Source organism: Dysidea avara, chromosome 6 (genome assembly GCF_963678975.1).
Source record: "Dysidea avara chromosome 6, odDysAvar1.4, whole genome shotgun sequence".
NCBI lineage: Eukaryota > Metazoa > Porifera > Demospongiae > Dictyoceratida > Dysideidae > Dysidea > Dysidea avara.
In genome coordinates this window covers 16,806,691-16,828,274 of record NC_089277.1, presented here as the reverse complement: position 1 = coordinate 16,828,274, position 21,584 = coordinate 16,806,691, and positions in this window count along the sequence as shown.

Here is a 21,584-nt window from a genome sequence, read left to right as displayed (position 1 = left end):
GGCTTTACGGCCGTACAAGGTCCTACCAGTTCTCCAAAGTTGATCAGGCTTTTTTAAAAACTTTTTGTTGTGGTACACTACATTTGACATGGAATTATGGGGAAAAACAAAGTTAATGTATAAAATTAGTGAGTGCATCTTTATAAGATCGAAATAGTGTGTACAAGACGTGAAAACCTTTCAACAGATATGAAATATTATAAATTATTGTATGGTGATCACACAATTCATTCAGCAAAATTATGACCAGGAAGGGAATCAGAGTAATATAATTAATTTTTCGTGGCCTGATTTTGTGACTTATTAAAATGTGATATTTCTGAGCTCCATCCCAAAAACTTTTGGCAGGGGTTAATCTAGGGGGGGGCACAGGCCCCCCATGGGTTAGCCATTGCCCCCCATAGGTTTATACTTAAAGTCTTGAGAAATGGAAAGGTTTAATTGATCCCAAAGTTGTATAATCCAATGGTCAATATTATTCAATGGCATCACAGTAAAATTTCACCAAAATTGAGTACATTTACACCTAAATTTTCAAAATTTTCCTGGGGGAGCATGCCCCCAGACCCCCCTAGAATCTGAAGCGACTTACTTCGCCCCCTCTAGGTTAATATTCTGGGTTGAGCCCTGTTTGGTAATACATCAGAGCCCTAACCAATGTACCATTGCTGCCAGCTATCCAAATGGGCAACTATATATGGGGAGAAATTGTTTGAACAGCAATGTCTAAGCTAAGAAGGAAGATATCAAGCAGGTATGGTTATAAATTAGCTGAAAGAGTAGGAATCTAGCGTTGTTTTGATAATCAGCCAAAAATCGCTTGTACATACTTATTGTAATGTCTTATAGCCATACCTGTTAGTTAGAGTTTGATATCTTCCTTCTTGGCTAAGATATCGCTGTTCAAAAAGTTTCTCAGTTGCCCATACAAATTTTACACCACTACAGCAGCCATTTTTATGTCTGGGATGGAATTTCGGATAAGGCTCAATATGTAACCGGCTAGCAAGTGTAATGAAAACTAAGGAATTACATCTAGAAGCTATTAGCAGTGAATGGTGATTTATAGCAAAAGGAAATCAGAGAAAATTTAAGTCCAGCATTTAGGTCAAAAACCACTCTCTTGTTCTATGACAAATTCAATGGCGAATGTTTGGAATTGAACGCTCTAATGGCATTCCAACCTCTTGACGCTCATTAATGCTCACTACATGTTACACTGAGACAAAAACATTGTGAACTAGCTCTGCAGGTTAGTAAAGTTTACAATGTTTCTGTGATTAAGCACAATAATGTCCGTTTTTGTAGCAAACTTATTCATAAGTGTGTACATGCGCGTGTGTGTGTGTGCGCACGCGCGCCTGCCTATCCATGTTTAACAACTGAAGAGTAATGTAGCAAGCCTTAATTGTGCTACCAGAAATAGCACATCTCTGAGTTGAAAAGGGTGCATGTCTCCTTCATAAAAATTAGGAGTAGGCTTTGCCTACGGAATTCTGAGTAAGAAAACATAGCATACAAACTTGAGAAGGCACCATATGAGTGATTTGTGGTTTGTTTGAAGTTATACTTTCTTAGCAGTACAAAGGTTCGGCTCTCTTGTCGAAAGGTAACTGGTTTATGCATGTTGCAGGCTGTTGCCATGTTCTATTTAGGATGAGGCACAATTATTGTTTTTAAAGTACGTACTTGTGAACTTTGTACTAACAGCGTTTTGACAAGCCTGCATGCCTTTGAAGCTGGAAGGAGCCTGCAACAATGTGTGAATTTGGCATCGCTAATTAATAATGATTTGTTTGTAGTCCTTTTGGTGACAAAACCTGAGGATCGGTTGACCTAGTATGGAAACCAAACTAGTTCCATACACCATGACCCCTGAATCTATTGTTTCTCACCTTGTTACAATAGGTACAGCTTACCTATTAGGCTAAGTAGTGAGTGGTTAGGTGTCGTTGAGTTGTGTAAACTTCAAATATTTGATGTGTTCATACTTTAAAACAACTAAAATATTGAGCAGGAGTCCACTCAGCTTATGCCAATTTTCAGTGGAGCCCTGAAAACGACATACAAAAATATACACCAAAACAAATACACATGCACACTCTTAATTGAAATACAAATACTTAAAAGATGATAAAGTGGCACCCTCAACAATGTTTCAAGACAAATTGTTTCATGATAAAGAAACTTCTTTTTTTTTCCGAAGTTAGTGGCAAGACGACTTACATTACATCCACAATAACCTATTATATCTTTAGAATATTGAAAAACATTTAGCAAATAGGAAAGCGAACAGATTTGTAAGCTTGAATGGCTGTGTGGTAACATTGACATTCAGTCAAAGTAAAAGATAATCTGGAAGCACAAAATGGTGGCAACTTCTTAGTAAATTTTGAATATACTCTTTCAATCATACTAGTAAACTTGGCAGTAGTATGACACCAGACAACATCGCAATAATAAAGAATTAATTGACATCGCAAAGCAGTATGTAATGAAAAGAGTATTAATGGTGATAATTACCCAAGGATTGAAAAACTCGGATTGAACTCTAGACACCACATTAGGAACATGCAAATTCCATAGGATCAATTGTAACTTCTAGATAATGAACAGAACTAACTTGATTTACTAACATTCCTCCAACAGAAATATTAAGTGTTTTATTTGCAGTTCTCTGACAACTGTGAGCATTGAATGAAACTTGACAACATTTAAACATAGCTAAGAACTGCAAAGCCAGTAAGTCACATCATCCAAGTCAGATTGCAAGCATTCCTCCACTACACTACGGTCTGAATGACTACATTTCATCTCCACATCATCAGCATACAAATCCAAAATGGAATATTTGACAACAGTAGGCAGGTCATTGATATACAGAGCAAAAAGTATAGGACCTAAAATGGATCCTTGAGGAACACCAACTGACACTATGCACCAATCAGAAAGGTCACCATGAAACAAAACTCTTTGCTGACGGTCATAAAGATACTGTAGTCATGTAGCAAATCATAACTTGGTCCTTGACATCCATAAAGCCTCAATTTGGACAACAAAACACGATCAACAATGTCAAATGCCGTAGCCAAGTCCTAGTAAACAGCTCCAGAATATTTACCCTCATCGATAGCTCTCAACCATTTATCTGTATATCTTCACTTTCATCATTTTTACCCATCACTGAGGCCTGTACATCCATCTTGTGATCCCTACCATTGAATGTTAATATGGTGTAATAATAATAGTGCATTCTTTGATTGCAGTTTTGAAGCTGTCTTCAGGGAAATGTTGTGAAGGAAGATCCCTTTGCTGCAAGCTAATGAGGAAGAGAATCATTTCAACCTGCTGCACGCCATTGCTAAAGGTGAGGTGTTTGTGTTATTTACTACATGTAAAAGTTTTTCGACTGAATTTTGTATATGAGTAACTGTTGGAATAATATTGGGGATGTGTGTTGCACCTGAAACGTTGTATTAGGACTGTGTAGTGTAGTGTTAGGACTGTGTACTGTAGTGATGACACAGTAGGACTGTGACTGTGTACTGTTAGGACTGTGTACTGTAGTGATGACACAGTAGGACTGTGACTGTGTACTGTTAGGACTGTGTACTGTTGATTGTGGACTGTGTACTGTGTACTGTTGACTGTGTACTGTAGTGATGACACAGTAGGACTGTGACTGTGTACTGTTAGGACTGTGTACTGTTGACTGTGTACTGTGTACTGTTGACTGTGACTGTTAGGACTGTGTACTGTGACTGTGTACTGTTAGGACTGTGACTGTGTACTGCACATCTTTTGTTAGCATGTGCGTGCCAGATAAATTCAATACATGCTACTGTATGCTATTGAACTGTCAATGCTTGTATAAGGTTGTAATGGGGAAACTAAGGTAAATCCATGATGCAGGCATTGTACCTCCTACGGTATGCCAAAAAGGCATGTATCAGGTGTCATACATTGTTGAGTCACACTTGTGTGAATGCATCACTTTTTAGTTAGTAAGTCAGTGAGTTCTAGCTGTTAGAATTTTTTTTAGAAACACTGAGGTCGTTTCAAAAGCCTGCTTGATCTTGATTATACATTATACTAATATTGTGTAGCTGAATATTGCATAGCAGAAAAATACAAATCTTCATGATCCATCAGTACTGGTATGACTGCTCTATTAGAGTATTTATCATCATACAGTATGATAGTACTGTATTATTAGGTTTGAGCTTTGAGCTTTTCTGGCCAAAAAAAATCACCCTAAAATCAGCCTCACAATACCTTCATGGCATCTTGGCAGTATTGGTTAGGTATAGCCAAACCCAAAAGTGCCTTCACTACGACCTGACACACTTCCCCTAAAAGTTGCTCCAAAATTGTTTAGTGGAATTTTCTACTGACTGACTGCCTGAATGACAAGCATAACTTGGTAACAGCTTAGACTACAGGCTCGCATTCACTAACCCTAGTCTACATAGTTTATTGTTAGAACTAGGACAGTATCTGATAATCTTCTAACTCCTAAAAAAATTTTTTTTCCATTGCTCGGCATTAATTCAGCCTGACTGGTACCTTTTGGCGTACTGCAGTACGTACAATGCATGCTTCATGGACTTACCAGTGTCCTCCTTCATGGGCTTACCAGTGTCCTCCTTTGTGTCCCATTTATCTTTGCTGACAGCGCAAGGTGTCGATTTGGTGGTAGCACTGCTTGATGGTTTCCCTATGTTTGATGGGATTCGTCCAAGTTTCCGTTGTGGCTGATTGATTGCAGAGGTCCATCTCATAGTGTTTCTTCATTTGTAACACTGTGTAACAGGTTGAACATACACCGTAGCTGAAAAGGAAGCATAATGGCCACTTTGCTATTTCAGTATTAGATAGTTGGGACACATGTTCAGGTGAAAACAATAAGCCTGGTGTCATTCTTTCTGTTCTAATGCAGTATATGTGGGTTCACCAGTCATAATAATGTTACGAAAAAGTAGACAAACAAGCTAGTTTAAGAAAAATTAGGAATTTTAAGGTCATAGAAATAAAAGTAATAAAACAAGGATGGTTGCCCAAACAAGGATGGTTGCCCAAACAAGGAAGGTTGCCCAAACAAGGAAGGTTGCCCAAACAAGGAAGGTCGCCTATACCTGAAGATATGCTAGTGGACATTTAATCCCTAATTCAGTAACGGGTACACATGTACACTGAAGTAGGGATTAAATGTCCATACGTGCAGGCATAGATGACCTCCCTTGTTTCACTGCTTTTTATTTCTATGATATCTAATTGAAATAAATTTCTTAATTTTTCCCTAAACTATCATTTTGTTCCCCAGGGAGCATTGCCACCTTCTTCTAACCTCAATTGTCTGGTGATCCATGATGTGTAGTAGTAAAGTATTCTCACTGTAGTACATGATAGATGAAAGGGCCAAATGCGGTCTGCCATTGTAGCACCTGTCACACGGAAAACTGCTAAAGAATTGATTTAATACTTCATTTGTCAATAGTAAGAATATTAGGTATCCAGAATTTGATATTTGTGCTAACTACCTGTTCTGAGTGTTCACGTATCTGAACCAGTTGCTGTAAAGAGCATTTTGTGACGACTGATTTAAAGAGTTTTATCCATTACTATATTACTGCAGTACTGATATGTATGATGTAAACTGTTAGTTCATCATGTACTACATCATAAGGTACTGTGGAACATGATACTTTTATGATGTGAAGTTTTTAAAAACTAGCTACTGTGAGCTACCTTCATAGCATAGTTGTGTAGGTACAATGTAAATTGTGTGTAACAGACACTGTATGGTTATTGTAAGGGCTGTCCTCTTTCAGAGGCAAAAAAAAAAAGCAGCGTATGTTAAACTGAACCTTTTTGGGCCGAAGTTGTTTACTGTTACATCCCAGCTTGCTTTATAGAGTATGTCTGTAGCCTCAGCTGGATGTGAATATCTGTTACTATGGCTTCTTTTAAATGTGTTTAGTTTATAATTGCCTAAGATTAGTTGTATCATATTACACCAATTTACCAATTTACGTACTTGTGTAGATATATATACATCATAGCTACGTATGTAGAAATTTTTTAAATTTAAAGTTATGTCAGTAGATTTACAATGGAAATGGAACCTCCCTTAGTGGCCACCTGTTTAGAAAGACCAGCTAGCCCCTCCCAGCTTGGGAATTTATATGTGCATTCTTTTGCAGCCATCTGCTTACAAAAATTCTCAGCTTTCGCCCATTGTATTGTATTGTACATTTTAAATGGGAAAGCAGATGTTCTTGTGGACTTTGTACTGACGGTGTTTTGACAAGCCTATATGCCTTTGAAGCTGTTTGACATGAAGGGAGGCTACAACAATGGTATGAATTTGGCATCACTAATTAATGATGATTTGTTTGTAGTCCTTTTGGTGACAAAACCTGAGGATTGCTGACCTGGTAATGGAAATCAAACTAGTTCCATGTACCATGTCCCCAGAAACTATTGTTGTTTCATAGTAAAGTTTATCAAACAGTATATTGGTGTACTGCAGATATGATGTGATGCTTCGTTGTATTGTAGTGTTCCCTCAAATTGTGTCCCTGCTGTTAATTTCTTTCAAGTAAATTACCACCACTGCCACTAATGAGACCATTGGCTATACAAAGCTAGTGTTTATATTACCAGTTCAGTATTTATGTAGGATATAATTTTTTTTATGTAGCTGGATTTTTTTTGAGATGGGAAAATTTTCACCATCCAAAATTTCGAAGGGAAAACTGTTTGTGGAAAGCTGTCAAAATTCATGATGAACATTGCAAATTTTCCCCTCAAAAAAAAAAACCTGCTATTTAAATGACCTTTATGCCTTCATGTTGTGTCCTCTTTGGTGTTATTCTCAATGTACTTTACACATTAAAGTTTGAAGGAAGCACAATAGGCCAATGACACCGTTCACTTCATTGTTTACCGTAAACGACAAAAGTTTGGCATGACTAAAAAGTTTAGGCAAATTTTGGTGAATTGAAGGAAATTCATCAAACTTTATTGCAATGCTCTCCACCTCTGGTGGTGTTTATAAGGGACTGGCCGTAATTTGAGACAATCTGGAATGTCTCATGATTTTGCCTTGTAATGGTTAACATGTATATTTATGTCATAAATGTACATCTCCTTTTTCCATTTGTATTTCTTTACAGCATACCATACAGTTTATCCCGTAATATTGCTGGATATGTTCATATCTACATAATAATGAGGCAGGCACAGGTGACAGCCTTGTATGAATCTCACGTAAAGTTTGTTCTTGTACTAAATCAATGATTAGATCATAAACCAGAGAATTCAATTACAGTGGAAACATCAATCATTGTTGTATTTATTGTATACTTTCTGAAGTGGCCAATTTACAATTACATATTAGTAAGCTGTTTGGAGGGCTCTTTACAGTTTAGCCACCTGTCACTACTAGAATTCTATTTAGTGTGTGGAATGTGTCTGATGTGTTGATGATAGCATAAATTAAAGACCTCCGATGCATGTACAATTATCGTTTGTTTCTGCTTGGTCATAGCGTGACCTTATACTGATAAGATAACATTTTGTTTTTAGAGATTATAGGAGAAGTGTTATAACCTTTAATACTAAGAGACACTAATGAGCTGCATTTACCAGTTTTGGACTATGCTGTCACAGCTAAGTGTGTGGGCAGTTTTGATAAGTAATGACAAGTGTTAATAACCACATTCCCATCCACTAGCATCACTATAGAGGCAAATTCTCTAACAAACTGTCAATATCACTTAGCAACTCTATTTATTATATGACGTCTTTCAGATGCAAATACACTCAAGATATATTGTCTCTAATTGTGTTTATTTACAATGTAAACACATTGACTTTTTATGGAACTGTGTTGAGTATGTAGTGTAGTCATTTTGAAATGAGACAAATATTGAGTATTGTGCTGTTAGCACTTAGCAGGCTGGTTTACTTTCCAAATGGCATGACCCAAACACAGTCAGCAATCCTCTTTTGGTAGAGACTCATTATTGTATATTTATTATTTTGTGGCTTTTATATCTAGAAACAGCCCAATACTACGTAGGTGTACGTGGAATGGTGTTGTGTTTTTCTTGAGCTTGCCACTTTGTACTGATAAACCTGAAATACTGTGATTGGCTAGGCCTGAGATGATTGGCTTGTTCACTCTAAGCTACGATATAAGCTAGCTGACTGGCTCAATGAAATCAATCCACTAATGCTTATTGCTCATGTCAAGTAACAACTGTGTAGGTTTAGTATATAATGTATTGTTGGATACTATAACTTTTTATAGTGTCAAATAGATGGCCATTCGGACTGTAAGTATAGTGTTTTGTAACTATCATGATTTCCCGATTTTGTCTATAGCATGTAGCAGTGGAGTTTGTACAAGTGGATAAAATTACAAGTTCACTATACAATGAATTTATTCTCCCTGTGGTACTATGTAGTGGGTAGTGATGTGGTTATTTTAGATAATTAACCTTATGTCATTACTTATTGTCCATAATTAATCATAATGGCATGTTAGCTTTCAGTATGCTCATATATCCCAGTAGGTGATAGTTATATAAGGACGATGATGAAGGTAAAAACCCAACTCTCACTAACCATACAACCACTAATTAAATCAGTGACATAGAAAACTCTTTGAAGTGTTGTTGAATTTACCATAACAGTCTCGCATGACAACAGGTCTCTAAATGAAACTTAGACCCCTCACCTCAGGTCTCTAAGTGGTATTAACAACCTCATTAACTGTGTCAACATCAAAGAGAATTATTCATGCTCCTTTCTAAAGTGGATAAGTGACTGCATTTATGCATGCACTAATGGATGATTCAAAGTTACAGATTATCCAAAGTTATGAACAGGTGTCAACAACAGACATGTGTGGTTTCTGGTTTGGCTCCATTACAAGTTCGAAAACGATTGCAATGGATACACTTTTATGGCTTCCCCATAAGAACTGTATGGTGGGAATTTTGATTGGCTGTAAATATTGTGTCAGACATTTGAACAAAAGATATTGAAATACTGACACGTACAATGTAAAGCAAACTATTGGCCTGTATCTAGCTAATGACTACTTGATAGATTTTGAATAGTGAAAGCTAGTATCAAGTGTAAACATCAAAGAAAATACCACACTCATAAAAATATACACACAGTGTAATTTAGTACCAGGTATGTACTCAACACTGCATACATAAAAGTGATACTACATGTAAACCAATCTGGTGGCTGAACACATATAACACACAATACACGAACACATGCATGTACGCACACAAACACACACACACACTTCATGTACGTACGCATGCACGTGTACACCACACACACACACACACACACACACACACACACACACACACACACACACACACACACACACACACACACACACACACACACGTACAGTCGTACATGCATACACACAGTGACACCAATCCAACACTTTAAAGCGCATACACTGTACAATAAAATTGAAATAAAAGGAAATTAAATTGCATGTATACCAGTGATCATATCAGAGTTATTATATAGCTAAGCCAGTTCAGAGGTTTCCACTATAAACATATAACACTGTACACCAGTCCTATACATTACCAAACATACCAAGCTATTTAATTATTACATATTACACTCAGTATTTGATTATTAACAGCTGGCTATTCAAATCTATAACCTAAGAACCGTGCCAACTACCAAGGTGTGTTTCATAAACATTCAACATCAGTTAATGTGTGCTATTTGTTACAGTACAACATAACTAACTATTCAACCAGCGTGTCTGATGAATTTATTATTTTCATCATTAACAAATACCCAAATGTGCTGTCTGCCTGTCAAATATGATAACATTCAGAGGACAGAGTTTGCAGGCGTACTCACAGCGCATGCATGTATTGAGTTTCTATTACTTCCATTAATAATAACACAGCACACATGGACTATTACATACATACGTACCAATTGTGGGTTATAAAGGAATCATGTTTTCGATTCATTGTACCTATAAAAATTAATCAGGGTCGTAAAACATTTAAGGTCATTTCATTAATTCAGACACTTATTAAGGATTCATTCAGGATGCCATGATAGATAGGGTGCTTTGGTAGGTTTTGATTCCCAAGATGTCCATAATATGCAGTACAGCATATGCACACAGTATGTACATGTGTGTATGTGTGTAAACGTGTGCACATGGGGGGTATATATATGTACCGACTAAACCACTTGAATTTAAACCCCTTGTCTCTAGAATAATTTGGTTGTATCTTTATCCTTAAAATATTTAGACCTCCATATTACAACCTCGAAAATATTCTCCCTCAAACTATACAGTATTATATGAGACTCCTCCACCTGTTATTGAGTGCTTAAACGAATGTCGATTTTATGCTTCAAAGGTTTGAATGTAATATTCGAAGCTATGATGAATATTGTATAGTGTTGTAGCTACAGTTAGCTACATAAATTATTGTGTAGGTGACGTAATTTTGAATGTATTTAGTCCATACTTTTTGTTTTAGCTCCCTTTGGCAAATGGAATTTCTCGCTTTGACACTAGCTATTATTGGTTAGTTTAACAAGATATAGCTAGCAGCTGGAGAAAACACAAAACAAGATGTAGCTGCTGCTAAAAGACCTTACAGTAGTACACAACTCATGAATATTCTTCCTCTATAGCTTGTCCCAACTGCACTTCGCAATTAGTGGTGGGCGTGGCCTCTTGTGATGCGAGCTAATTAACTTGTCAGACACCTTCCATTACTTTCTAGTATCTCGAGCGTAACTGTCCACGGCAAAAATTATTCATGGCGTGATGAGCAGTCAGATTCTTATGGTCTTCTGCTCGCTAATATAAACAGGTTACACATGCACAAAATTTGAACTTTGCTTATGTCATTCGAATAATGCACCCTTCGAACCATTGTACGAATGCAGTACATTCGTTTATGCACTAGTTACTAATGATCAACATTGTTAAATAGTTTTACAATTGGCCACTTCATTTGATCTTGTGTAACACATTTATACTTCACTATACATAAATTAAATGGTTTGGTTTATGATCCAGTCAGTAACTTAAGTGTTGTGTACTAAAAGAGTGAGAACAAAATCTTGTATGGAATTATGAGGAAGGTATACAATATGCCTACCTCATTGTGAAGGTATGGATATAACCTTCTGTTGGTGACACTATGGTACGTGGGTACTATGTAGCTGTTGTTGTGTACATCAAGAAATACAAAATGTTTAAACAGAGTTTGTTACATGTAATATGATTCACCTAGGTATAGCATCTCCTAAGGTTGTGGTGAATGCATGGTACAGGCTCGGCTCTACCGTCTGTATCCACCCTCTCTCTAGGGCTAGCTGGTAAAAGTTGATAATAAAAATCTTTTATTGTACCTGATTTGTTAGCAGTGTCACTGAGAAAAGTGTTTATCTTTGCTCTATTACTCAACCAAATTTTGCCGTATTGTGGTGATGCCCAGCTTTTATCGGATTCACAGTGTAGTGGTGGGCTTTTACTACCAGTTCCCACAATTCAGTACCCACTAGGTAATCTACTAACAAGATGAGAAACAATAGTCTCAGGGGTCATGGTGCATGGAACTAGTTTGGTTTCCATACTAAGTCAGCAATCCTCGGACTGCAGACAAATCATCATTAATGCCAAATTCAAACCATTGTTGTAGCCTCCCTGTGCAAAGTACTTAATTATTTGTAAGTCTGACAACAATGTTCCCTCATTGTTCTGTTTTGGTTTGCAATCCATCAGGAAAGTCTGCCCTATATAATACTTTTATGTACCTTTTGGCTATTAGAAAGGTCACTTTGTGTATGAATAAATTGGAGATTTTATTATGTAGAGAGGTGAGATTATAATATATTGGTTCCCTACGTACAATACAGATACCTTCATTGTTTTGTGCTATTGCATAAAGACTGTGTCACTTTACAGTTGACACGACCCAACACAGTCGAACAATTCTCTGGTATGTGTACTATAATTGGTGAATTAATCTTATTAGAGCTAAGTAGACCAGTGGCCATGTCACACGTTGAACTTATTGATACATCAGCAGCCTACGCTTGAACCCTTAGAAATGGTGACGGCTGTTAAATACTGCTGTCTCAGACAATGCTGACTGGTTTAGTCCGAGAGTAAGAATTGGTGTGTATTAAATTTGTGTTTTTATTCTTGAGTTTATTCTTGAGTTTCTGTGTCTGTCTGTCTGTCTGTTTGTCTGTCTCACCCTGTGGTATGTTTAGTCTCAGATGGCTATCTCACCTCTTATTTGTGATGTCATTGGTTGCCAGCGAGATAAGTCTGTTACAGTCCAATTGACAGTGTTGTGTGTTTCCACTGAACTCGGTGCATTGGCTAGCTGTACATATACACTTGCCTGGCAAAGAGTGATGTGATTGACAAGTACCAGCTCTGAGAATAGGAACTGGGATTAATATCCAGGTCAGTAGCCCAGCCTAATATCTGTTACAATTTGTTACATATTTGTGCTGTCTAGCCAGTAGCATTAAGTTGAAGTCTTTGAAGTGTAGCTTTACTACTGCCTACACATACCTTATGGCCAGTGGTCACAGTCAATTAGTATATAGTTTATTTATGAGAATCCTTACACAGAATTGTGTGAAAGTAATGATCTCATGAATTGTTCTACTTCCCATACCAGCTTGTATGTGGTAATACCATTAGAATCACTTCCAGTATTATTGAGGTGTGGTACTACAGGTAGTGAAGGATACTGACCAGCTACAATAAACTTAGTCTCGTCAACATAGTTAGAGACCAGTCAAGGTGTATTTTAACAGACCACCTCAATATGGTGACCAATTTTTTTAGCCCAACAGATAACCACCATACTAAAAAGATTTCACTTGACCACCACATATGTGTATCGGCCACAATATAGTCATGTTTTTAATAATGTGGTCTAACTTGTCTCTCTTCTTATTAGTAACTGCAGTCAAACTCTCAAAGATATTGATATGAGTACATATACTTTACAGTTGTGCTAACATGGAGTACATCAATAGCTAGTACACTTATTCATCAATGATGATTTTGTTTAAATACTTCCTTGAAAGCCATAGAGCATGCAATTGGCAGATTTGGGATGAACAATTATTTTGGATTTCTTGTATGTATGTACATGGTCTAGTTAACAGTTTAAAAATTGTTGAACTGACATCTTAGGATCATGATAAGTAGAGCTAAACGAATATTCTAAATGCCAACAAAATAAATGGTATTAAAAAGAATGAATATTCAAATATTCTAAATGGATATATTTGAGTCACAAACACTTACAATTATGTTTTTGTAGGAAATGAAACTACTTTATTTGTACTAAAAAAGACACGGGATACTTGTCCATGGTCTCTTCGTACTAGTGCAAATACATTTTATCTCCACGAACTCACGGAAACACCTCTCAAAGGAGTACACTTATCATTAGAGCTAAAACAAAACATTCAAATAGTTCGTTATTTGTTCTAAATCAAATATTCGATGCTGTGGAAGCAGATTCGATATTCTACAGACAAACTTTGTAATGATAAAGGAAAAAACTTTATGAAATATTCTTGTAAAAAATATTAACTTTATGAAATATTTTTTGTCATTTTCTTATAAAAAATGGGGTTGTACAACAGATCAGCAAGGTGTCCTGGGTCTAAATGTGTGTAGAAATGAGAATATGGACAAGTGTCCTTATTGCCAATATGTTGTTATGGTACAGCTGTAGTATAGGGCTACAACAGATGCCAAATTTGAAAACATCTTAACAAATACCAAATTTGAAAACATCTTAACAAATACCAAATTTGAAAACATCTTTAACAAATACCAAATTTGATTCAACAGGTTTGTGCATATTACCGCAAACACCTCAACAAGTTTAATAATGATAATCATCATATGAGAGGACTGGCCCAGTCATCAAGTATGTAATGAGGTGTTAAGTACATAACTAAGTACATGATGACTTGGAGCATGTCATGGTGATGTGAGTGATTGGACCCCAGCAAGGTTATATTTCTTTACTGCTAGTTGGACCTCTTGTCTGATTGTTGTCTCTGAGGCAATAAAAAACATGACGTTTTGTGTTCCATGCATGGAAACTAGATCACAATTTTATTTTAAGGGTAGTACCGTTCTTTTTGTTACCGACTACCAAGTAGCTCTCAAGGTATGGCACTAAATTAAACCAGATTTAAAGTAGACTATGAACAGGCCTGAGAAGTCAGGTCGTATAGTAGCGCCTTTGGCTTTATGTCACGAAAGAGAAACACATGTTTATTTGTTAACTGAAAGCATTTAACCATGTAACATAATGTACTACCATGAGTTCATAAGTACCAAAGGTGCAACCCTGGTACTACGTTACATGTACAGGTGTACTTAGTGACCTGTTAATGAGACCACCTCATTTTATTGGCCATGTCAAGTAGGTTCTAAACATAGCTAAGGTGTACTTCATAATTAAAAGTTCTAGGAGCTCATAAGTACCACAAGATGCTGTAAGCTCCTGTATAAGAAATGTTTGGTCAATATTTCCATGGTGATGAACTTGATCACCAGTTTCCATTAGACCTTTTATTCTGTAAAGTGACTAATTCTCATTTCTTTGTTTAGAAAATTCCTTGTGCTATAATAATAGACCAGTTCAAAACTGTGTTGACAACAAATATACAGTGATCTACATATGTATGCGTGTAATGATTTGTTTTGTGTCGGCTTTTGTCTAGGAGCACAACCACCTCCTTAAAGGCATACCAAAGCTGTTTTCAACTAAGATTAAACCTTGAACAGTAAGCTACAGTATTTGTACAGTACATGTATACACCCCCCATGTGCACACATTCACACACATACACATGTGTACATATACGTATGTTGTACTGCATATTATGGACATCTTGGGAATCAAAACCTACCAAAGCACCCTATCTATCATGGCATCCTGAATGAAATCCCTGAATTAATGAAATGACCTTAAATGTTTTGCGACCCTAATGGATTTTTATAGGTACAATGAATTGATTCCTGTATAACCCACAATTGGTATGCATGGAGTAGTCCATATGTTGTATGTTATTATTAATAGAAACTCAATACATGCATGCGCTGTGAGTATGCCTGCAAACTCTGTCCTCTGATTGTTATCATATTTGACAGGCAGACAGCACATTTGGGTATTTGTTAATGGTGAAAAAAATAAATTCATCAGACACGCTGGTTGAATAGACAGTTATGTTATACTGTAACAAATAGCACACATTAACTGGTGTTGAATGTTTATGAATGCACCTTGGTAGTTGGCATGGTTCTTAGGTTATAGATTTGAATAACCAGCTGTTAATGATCAAATACTGAGTGTAATATGTGTAATATTAAATAGCTTAGTATGTTTGGTAATGTATAGAACTGGTGTACAGTGTTATATGTTTATAGTGGAAACCTTTGAACTGGCTTAGCTCTATATTAACTCTAATATGATCACAGGTATACGTGCAATTTATTTTCCTTTCATTTCAATATTTTGTACAGTGTATGTGCTTAAAAGTGTTGGATTGGTGTCACTGTGTGCATGCATGTACAATTGTACGTGTGTGTACACGTGCACGCATACGTACACGAAGTGTGCGTGCGTGTAGTGTAGTGTGGTGGTGTGTTATATGTGTTCAGCCACCAGATTAGTTCACATATAGTATCACTTTTATGTATGCAGTGTTGAGTACATACCTGGTACTGAATTACACTGTGTATATTTTTATGAGTGTGGTGTTTTCTTTGATGTTTACACCTTATACTAGCTTTCACTATTCAAAATATATCAAGAGTAGCATACCTTTAATTAGATACAATACAGGCCAATAGTTTGCTTTACATTGTATGTGTCACAAACCTGTGAACGCATTACAGGATGTACGCATTGAGCTGGATCCTCAAAACATTTAATGTCTCATGGATGCAATTACACACAATCTTGAAACTTGGCTCAGTGCTTGTTCGGCCCGCTCAATATCTTTTTGTTCAAATGTCTAACACAATATTTATGGTCAATCAAAATTTTCACCATACATTTCTTATGGGAAAGCCATAAAACTACATTATCCATAACAACCCTTTCCCGAACTTGTAATGGAGTTAAACCACAAATGTCTGTTGTTGACACTTCTACTGTCACCACTAATTATCTGGTTGGCTGAAATGTTGTCTCTCTTGAATTGTTTAATTTTTAGCTGTTTTTCAGGATCCAGCTCAACTTGTACATATTATAATATGTCACAGCCAGTATTGCAGTGTATATGATGTCCAGATAAGAAGTGACATTTACTTTTTTTGATTCCCCTTCTCTTTATACGTAGGTATCATGGACTAACTACTAAATCTTCTCTACAGTACATGTGGAATTGGACACTATAACATATTGGAATGTATTCAACTTTTTCCATGTATTTGAAGGGAAGATTTAGTATTAAGTGCAGTGGTGCTGAATTTCTCCTATGTATTATACAGAAATATTGTTATTGATCATCAAAGAGTTTAACAACATTCGTACTGCCTTACCGGAACAAACAGATTTTTATACCCAGCCATGGATTATTGTAACTATGATGTGGACAAATTGCTCACACATAGTATGTTCCACGTGTTCCACCACAATGTTAGTTGCACCTGAGCAGTCATTCGACGAAGCTGTGAATATTGTATGTCAGCGTAATACATGCTCAACCTACCACATTGGGTAAAATTTTAAAATGATATAACAGTAAGTCATACTGGCCTATCCTTGAATCCTGTAAAACCACTTGTTTACAATGTGCAGGTCTTCAGCAAACTGGCTTTAAATAATGATGAGCATTCTTTTGCCGATAAGTATACATTTCACTTGTTTGCATTGGCAAAGCATCTGCTGCTGCGTCAAGACCCAATGTTGAGAGGCGCAACTGTACTAGTGAGAAGTATCTCATGCATACATATGTACCATACAACCTTACAAAAAAAACTTGCAGCTGACCTTACCTACCCTGAAGCTGACCTTTACCCCACACTCATTCTCAAGCTGTGCATTGTAGACATTATGTTACCTAATCAAAAATATTCTCAAAGAATGCTCTACCTGACCATATATTCACCATTGTTTATTGTAAGGGTGATGTGAATATTAATGAACAAATTGCTCACTCATAGCACGGTTATACTTGATAATATTTCGTGTGCAGCTGCATACGTCTGAGTAACTTAACGAAGCAATGAATATTGTCTGCCAGCACAATTCACACTCAAACCCAAAATTTGGGGAAAGTTTGAGAAACAATGGTTCTGTGCTTGTTGTTTATCTGTACCTGATGCTTGGCTTGTTTACCACGTGTTCCTGATCTGTTGTTGATACTAAAAAGAAGGCCAATGTAGGGTATTTCAAATAGCTGATGCATCTCTTCACATTATGATAGTTCAACACTTTACTCACTCACTCACTCACTCACTCACTCACTCACTCACTCACTCACTCACTCACTCACTCACTCACTCACTCACTCACTCACTCACTCACTCACTCACTCACTCACTCACTCACTCACACACACACACACACACACACACACACAATGTATGAGCACACACATGTACAAATGTGCATTTTATGTACAAAGTATAATTAAAAGGTTTCCACTCTACCTTACAGCACCAGTCATTCAAGAAAGAGTCTATGCTACCTTACTAAGCCTCTATTATTGACTTGATATTGACTTTGTAGTATACAGTCATTAAATCTTAGCAGTATTTGTTTCAGGTTAACTGCAATCAATACATGCGTCTTACATTTCTGTGATGTCCTGTACTTGTGTTGTCATGTGTATATACCGGGAAGAAATGGTTCTTGTTTCATGTGCATCCTTGTAGATGTTACCATTTATAATTTTGGTGTTTTCTCTTTGCAGCATTTCAACAAGCAAGAGCCACTGTTTGGAAAGAATGTCTATGGCAAGTAAGTTTCCTATAACCCTGGTCAGTAATACATACATGGTGTATTTTATAGTTTCCTTATTAGGAAGCGTCTTCATTTCAGGGATCTAAACGTGTATCACATGAGTGTCTGCCACCTGATTATCAAGGTATCCACATTTCAGAGTGAAGCCAGTCCAATTATCAGTTAATGTGTAGACATTGTAAGCACTTTCATGTGCTGTATGTACAAAATTGTGAATGCTGGCTAGTGATTATGTAAGACTTTTGTCACTGCCAACTAGTATCATGCAAATTCTCATTGTGCATAGACTCTAATCACTCTCTTGTTTCTCCATTTTGTAACTAAAGTAAAACACTTATCAAGCGTCATGTCACACTGTCAACCTTTCGCTAGCTTGATATCTGGCACTCAAGTGAAGAAGGTACCCACCCAAGTGGAGAAACCTAGCTACCAGTCACCAGCTAATTCAGCTGCCAGCAACACTGGTAAGCTGAGTGTAAATATATTATGTAGTTGTGTATGTGCATACATGCTAGTACAGCATACCTGGGTAGTTTTCATGGTTCTTAGGTTATAGATTTGAATAACCAGCTGTTGATCAAATACTGAGTGTAATATGTAATATTAAATAGCTTGGTATGTTAGGTAATGTATAGGACTGGTGTACAGTGTTATATGTTTATAGTGGAAACCTCTGAACTGGCTTAGCTCTATATTAACTCTAATATGATCACAGGTATACGTGTAATTTATTTTCCTTTCATTTCAATTTTTTGTACAGTGTCTGTGCTTAAAAGTGTTGGATTGGTGTCACTGTGTGCATGCACGTACGTTTGTGTGTACACATGCGTGCGTACGTACATGGAGTGTTGTGTGTGTGCGCGTGTGTGCGTGCATGCGTGTGTGCATGCGTGTGTATGTGCATGTACGTGTGTGTATGTGAAGCTGCATAGCCAAGTGGTTAGGGCATCTGCCTGGTAATCAAAGGTCCCAGGTTCAATTCCCAGTTACACCACTTTGGTATTGTTGTTGTTTCCTTGAGCAAGAAACTTTACTCGCATTGCTCCATTCTACCCAGCTGTTAATGGGGACCTGGTGGCCTGGTGTCAACTGGGGAAGTAGCCCACCCAGCTGTAACATCAATGGGTACCTGGTATTAATTGGGAAAGCAAATGCCCAACTGTCCTTGTCTCGCTTAGTGGTGTTGAGGTTGTTGTGGAGCTGGTTCCACGACCTCTCTCCGTGAGACATGGACAGTCCTCTTGCGGGTTACTAGCCTGCATTTAAAAGTGGATTTTTTCTCAAGAAAGTTAACATTTTAGCCAGCCAGATGATTAGTGGTAACAGCAAAGGTATCAACAACAGACATGTACGGTTCGGCTCCATTCAGGAAAGGGCTGTGATGGACATTGCATTTTATGGCTTCCTCATAGGAAATGTATGGTGGTGGGAATTTTGATTGGCCGTAACTATTCAGTATTGTGTCAGAGATTTGAACAAAAATGTTTAGAAATATTTTAGCGGGTTAAGCAGTGCTACAAATGAACCAAATTTCAAGATCGCGTGTAATTGCATCCATGAGTTATTGAATTTTTTGAGGATCCAGCTCAACGTGTACATACTATAGTGTGGTATATGTGTGTAGTGTGTCCATGCGGGTGTTCATGCGGGTGTTCGTGCATCGTGTGTTTTATAGTATGTGTTCAGCCACCAGATTTTGTCTTTTTACAGTACCACTTTTATGTATTCAATGTCAAACAGACTATAGGGTATATACAACTAATAAACTACGTAACTATCTACTTACTCTGCATACTACTACTACTACAAGCAGGGGAATACAACTAAGGGAAAAGGGATGGTCATCAATATCAATGCCCTGAAGTGCCCAATACCTCAATATCATTCTGGCAATGTTGAGATTTCTCTGTATGAAATGTTGAGATTTCTGTGTACATACTTGGTACTGAATTACACTGTGTGTATATTTTGTGTGGGTGTGTTGTTTTCTTTGGTTATGCTAATGTTTACACTTTGAACTAGCTTTCACTATTCAAAATCTATCAAGTAGTCATTAGCATACCTTTATTTAGATACAGGCTAATAGTTTGCTTTACATTGTACGTGTCACAAACCTGTATATGTTACAGCCTGTATAGTAGAGCTGGGTGATATACCTACAGGCTTGCCTTTACCCGTATTTCGGGTATACAGGCTTTGCCTTTATCCATATTTAATCATAATCATACTGTCTGGGCATTATGGCCTCCCTTTGGGCTTGTTTCATCTAGAAGGTAACCAGACATGTGACGGGCATCTGGATTCAGTGGAATGGAATGGTGGAATGGACTGGAATGGTGGACTGGAATGGAACGGTACTTTGATAATTTCACCTCTTTATAAAGACTGTTTTACTTTAATGTTTAGATTGCTGCTATTTTGTTGTTTTAGAGTGTATCCCCATACAATGGTCTTATTGATCAGTTGTGCGCCACATGCCTAGAAAAGTCAGAGTGATATCTGATTTGTAATACAGCAATATACCCCATGCAAAAACAGTTTGGCTGTACAAAGTGACGTTCCCATCAAACTAAAAGTAACTGACAACTAAAGGAGCTAATATTTGGGTGAGGCCAAGAAATACTGGCAAATAACTTGATACAATTTATAAAAATTTGGTCCTTTATCATTGACTCGTACAGTCTTGCTGCATTCCTAATTAATTCCCTGTAACTCTAATTGGCTAGTAATTTAGCCGCCTTTTTTCTCCTCTACAATGCCGGACTATTGAGAAAGGTACCAATTTACTAGCCTTTTAGATTTACAGGGAATTAATTAGGAATACAGTCAGACTGCACAAGTCAATGATAAAGGACCAAGATTATTGTAAATTATACTTAGTTGCCAGTATATATTAACATTCATTTCTTGGCCTCACCAGATATTAGCTCCTTTAGTTGCCAGTTGCTTTTAGTTTCGTGGACACATCTTTTTTTGTATGGCTAAGCTGTTTTTGTATGGGGTATATAGCTATTACTGTATTGTATCATAAATCAGATATCACTGTCTTTTCTAGACATAACATGTGGCACACAATTCATCAATAAGACTGTCTTGTAGGGCTCTAAAACAACAATTCAGATATTAAAGTAAAACGGTCTTTGTAAAGAGGTGACCACTAATTGAAATTACCTAAGTACCGTTCCATTCCACTATTCCATTCTATTCCACCATTCCATTCCACCATTCCATTCCACTGAATCCAGACACCTACATGTGACGATGTTTGTAGGCAGGTGCTGATGTGGTCAGCTAACCAAACTATGTAAACAAGTTTGTTTATGGTAATTTGTACCTGAGGTTTGCTGAGCTACCATGGGTATTTGATGCTTTTGTTGGGATAAATGGCAGTTACTTTAATACTAATGGCTTTTACATTAATACTGTGATATTTAGTAATACCATGATATTTAGTAATACTAATACTGTGATACTTTTTATGGAAAGTATACCGTTTGCTATTTTTCAGTACCACCCAGCACTACT